This window comes from Galeopterus variegatus, unplaced genomic scaffold (genome assembly GCF_000696425.1).
Source record: "Galeopterus variegatus unplaced genomic scaffold, G_variegatus-3.0.2 Scaffold540, whole genome shotgun sequence".
NCBI lineage: Eukaryota > Metazoa > Chordata > Mammalia > Dermoptera > Cynocephalidae > Galeopterus > Galeopterus variegatus.
The window spans coordinates 457,937-462,963 of record NW_007726651.1 but is presented as its reverse complement, the minus strand read 5'-3'; positions in this window follow the sequence as shown (position 1 = coordinate 462,963).

Here is a 5,027-nt window from a genome sequence, read left to right as displayed (position 1 = left end):
CAAGCCATACCTAAAAAGAGGAAAATTGTTCTGAGAATAAAACAGAGTTGTCACAGTGCGGTGGCAGTGTCGTCCACTGGCATGAGTGTCTCCATGAAATGTCATTTCTGCCAAGTAACCAAAATGCTCAATACCACCTGTTAGGAGATCACATGTCAAACATTAGTTTGGGGTGAAGCAGCTGTATTTCCTTTTTTGTTTTTAAACAAACAAAAATCTCCTCGCGCTGGTAGGCTCCTTTTACCTCCGTTTCCTCATCCACAATATAAGAACAATAACATGGTCCAGCTTCCTGGGGAGGAGAAGATTGATGAGTGCTTTATGCTGATTAGCTCACAAGCCATGAAAATATGAATCATTGAGCACTGCCCACCCTGCCACGCTGCCAGGCTGGGTGCCAGGGGCTCTCACTGAGATCAACAGAAGCTGCAGGAATGAGAAGGAATGTGCACTGAGAGACCTGGGGCCAGAGCCTTCGGTGGTGATTCCTGCAGCACAGCACTGTAGTGGAGGGGCAACTGCTAAGTGTATGATTATCGACCGCTGCATTTGGAGTTGCTCTGAGAACTCTGCTGCATCAGGTAGTCCGGCACGAATGACATCAATCACTTGGCACAACACTCTGTGTCTTACAGGCTTAATGGCATTGGAATCCAAAGGGCTAAAAGCTGCCCTCTGAAGAGAACAAAGGGCTCTTCAAGGACTGGAGAAGTATGAGGAAGATGGAACTGACTTTTGCTTCACAAATAATAAATAATCTAATAAGATAATTAAAATAGCTTACAGGTTCTGACCATTAACTAATCAATAAATGCATCTCTGTGCTCTACAGCTTAGCCAATGGAGACAAGTCCCTTGGTTCAACTCCCAGGTTAGTCACTTGGCTTGTCATCTTCTGATGGCTATGAATGTGTCCCCAACTATAGTCAACTGTCTTACAAACACATACATGTCTCTGATCTCAATTCTTACCAAAGAATGGGGTCTTCATTCCGCATATTCTCTTTTCAACAGTGGCCTTTGCTATCCTCTATGAATCAAGACAGCATTATTCCTTCTCCCAAAATGCAGAGCTTTTCAGTACATCTTATTGGAAACATCCTGCTTGGCAGAAAATGTTCTTGAGATACAATCACAGAAAATAAAGGGATATTATAATGAGAAGTCAACCCTTCAGTTTAATTGTAAAACACTGTTTCAGCTAAAGAGAATTGTGAATTTGAGCTCTGAAGTGGAAATAAAGTTGCCAGTTTCTGAGATGCATATCACAGAAAATGAATTCTTTTTCTTCATTAGAGAAACATATCTGAAAGTAATAAGACTATTAGGAGTAAATATTAAAAGAATACATTGCACTGGGCTGTGTGTAGCTACAGAATACATTATGTCTTAGAAAATGAATTCTTTTTCTTCATTAGAGAAACATATCTGAAAGTAATAAGACTATTATGAGTAAATATTAAAAGAATACATTGCACTGGGCTGTGTGTAGCTACAGAATACATTATGTCTTTAAATAATTTCTAAATCACCAACCTAGAGAAAACCTTACTCCTGCCTTTACTAAATTATAATCTATATTCTATCCTACAGAAATAAAGAGGTATCAACTCACTTAGGATAATCGCCAGATATAACCAGAACAGGATTAGAGAAGGATATTGAATTGCTGTATTTTGAAATTAATTTTTGCTTCCTTTTTGGAAAATAGCTTGAAGATGAGCAGAAGACTGCATGTACAAGGGCAGTGTGAACTAAATGGTCAACATGTCTATGGACCCAAGAAAGAAGAAATTCAGAGCATTCTGTGCTGAGGTCTTCACAGGTAAGATATCTGTGAATGGGTAAAGAAGAAACGCTGCTGTGTGCGTGATCATGGAGCCCCAGATGGGACAGAAGGACGGGAAGAGAAGCAGCTCCCTCCAGCTAGAAGGCTAAGAAAACACAGTTTCTGTACATAACGGAAAATGAACGTTTTAGGGGGGAGACCGAGAAGGAGCAGCTGGTGGCACAGGAGAAAAACCAGGCACATGAGGGGACCTGAATGTCTACCTTGCTGACGTCATCAGGCTCAAATGAAATGTTGGTCTAAGTTTTTTTGTAAATTGAAAGTGATAGGTAAATGCTCACTTACTACTCTTGGGAGCAGCTGGATGTTGCTCCAACCACATTGAGATTATTCTTTCCAGCTCTTCTCAGATAAAAACAAAATGATCCACTTGCAATTTAGTCCAGGTCAGTCCCAAGTGAGAATCTGGGAACACCTTTCAGGCATTCTGCCTCCTTTGCCTGTCTCTGCTACATGGCACCTTTTAAGAAATTACACAGACACCTCTAAGCAGAGGAAAGGGAGGGAATGGGTCACTAACATTGATTACTAAATATTACTATCAAAGATTTAAATTCATGCTCTCACTTAATCCTTACAACAACCCCCTGAAGCAGGGTTTATTTTCCCTATTGCAGAGATGAGAATGTGATACTCTGAGAAGGTAAGTAACCCAGCTAAGTTCATACAGTGCCTTGCAGGCGGCTGGGATAGACAGCAAGACTTTTAGGACTTGCCATTATAGCATCCCATGGCTCAAGCTCCTCTCCCCAAACTATCCAACTTCCTTTAAAGGCTGGACAGAAAATATTTATGATTTATAAACACTGACAAGAGAGAGTTGCTGCAGTAGTACAAAAATAACTAGGCTATATTTCTGTGTAGTCTCGGTCTTTCCTGGACATGCCAACTGACCTTTTTATTAAGACTGATGCTACCAACCCAGATTGACAATTTGGGTTTAGGGGAAATAAAAAAAAAAATTAAAGAGAACTGGAGGAGAATGCTTCCCACCAATTGGAGAAGGGTGTCTTCAAGGAATCAGTCCTTGGAGAGATCTTGTTTCTCTGTTGAAAAAAGGAGGGCACAGGCAGCGAGTATGGGGGCTGGCAGGGAAGAGCCAGTTGGTGAGATTGTGGGACAGAGGAGCCAAGAGGATGAAGGTGGAGCCAGAGGAGGAGGCATCATGGTTTGAAAGGTAATTTAAAAGGAGAGGGCAGGGACATGGCCAAAAGAACTCGCCAAGATTTGAATCCCAGCCTAATCACTAAGAAAATGAACACATCAAAATATCGAACCCTTAGTTAGTGCTGGGTATCTGCGGGGGGTCCATCAAAGTGGATTTGATTATTATTTTTATTCCCACTTTGCAGAAGAGGAAACCGAGGCATGAAGGAGCCTAGAAACTTGCAGAGCTACTAAACCCACATAGTTGGCTTCAGAGTTTGTCACTTCACTGCCAGGCTCTCAGCCTTCCATCAACCCAGGGTGGGTCACCTTCTCTGAGCTTCAGTGTCCTCGTGTAAAACTGGGACACGGATGCTAGCTTTGCTGCACGGTTAAATAGGAGAAAATGCCCAGAAATGCCCATTACAGAGCTGGGCTCAAGGGGGGTGATTTTTATAATATTACTGTTAGTCTATGATTAATTCTCTTTTGAGAGAGATCTTTTTGGGCCCTCCACCCGGATGTAAAGTACAGCATCTCCTTTCACCCCCTCCATGTTCTGTCCTCCATAAAGCCTTGCTCAGATCTAGCAACTGCTTCGTGCCATCCTTTGTGTTCCATAAGGATTGTGTCTGAATTTATAATGACACATTCTGCCTTGAAATGAAACTATTGAGAAACTATTTATTCAACACACTTGTTGAGTATATTAATGAGCGCATGCTACCAGGAGTGCTTCTATCTCCAGAAATAGTGTCGCAATCCTGTCCTATCCAGTAAAATCAACTGGGAGTGACACACAGCTCTCTGTTTTTCTTTATTCTGATCTGTTCAGGTCAGATGAATATCTTCTTTTCCTCTACTCACCCAAAACATTTTCAGAAACTTTTCATCAGAGAGCTTTTTGTGTAAATCTGCACTCTTTAAAACACTATATATGACTCAGGTTGCTTTTCGATCTCTTCTAACCAAACAATACTGATAAAAATGTAACGTTTTTGAGAATTTAAGTGCATTTCTCTCAAAAATGCCAAAGGGAATGAAGTGAAAGAATTATCAGGAAGTGGGAAAGATGTGGATGTCAGCCGCACCACATCCTTGATTCAAAACCTACTGGCAGAGACATGAATGGTCAGTAGCACTGATGAATTTCTGTGCATTTCCAAACTAGGAGCGATGGAGACACCAGAAAGGGCCTTACAGATGTTGCAGGAGGCTGACAGCCCAGACAGGTGTCCTTCAGGGATCCCCACCCCCAGTCTTCTCCCTCTCCCTGTGTCCTGGTCCTCCATCTCCAGCAGCAGGTGGGAGCCAGTGGTCTGGCACCCAAGGAAAAGGATCAGGAACCTCGCCCCAGGCCAGCAACCATTAGTTTTCACAAACAGCAGAAGCAGAAGCGGGAGATCATGAAAACTGGGAAAAAGAAACCAAAGAGGCAGAGCCTTGGTTGCAACAGTTTCGTCCAAGTCCTGGGTCTCTCTTCTTATTTTCCTTATTTTCTGAGGAACTATATGAGTTCTCTTAGAACTATAGAAATATCATAGGCTCCTTTTTAAAAAAAAAACAAAAATTTCCTCTTATTTAAAAATATTCTTGCTGTTTTCCAACCACTGGAGGTAAAAAAGATGTGCATTTCATCTCTGTTTAACAGTTTTAAAAATTGAAGAAAAATACAATTATAATAATAACTACTTACATAATTTTATTCAATTTCACCCCATTCTATTACCACCATTGTGAAGTAGGTATCTCTGCAGATGAGACACTGAAGTTCAGAGAGGTTAAGTAACTTGCTGAAAACTCACACAGTAAGAAACAAAACTATAAACCATATCATATCACTTCAATCATCCTTTTACTTTATAAAACTCATCCTTTAAAATCACTTCCAGTCTCTGTTGGAACAAAAGTGCCTAGCTGCCTCCCTTACTCTGGTAAGCTCTGAGTAAGTAGCCTCTGATTAATTCTGTATGTGGTTTTTATTCTTTTTTTTTTTTTTTTTTTTTTTTTTTTTTTTTTCCGGCAATGGACC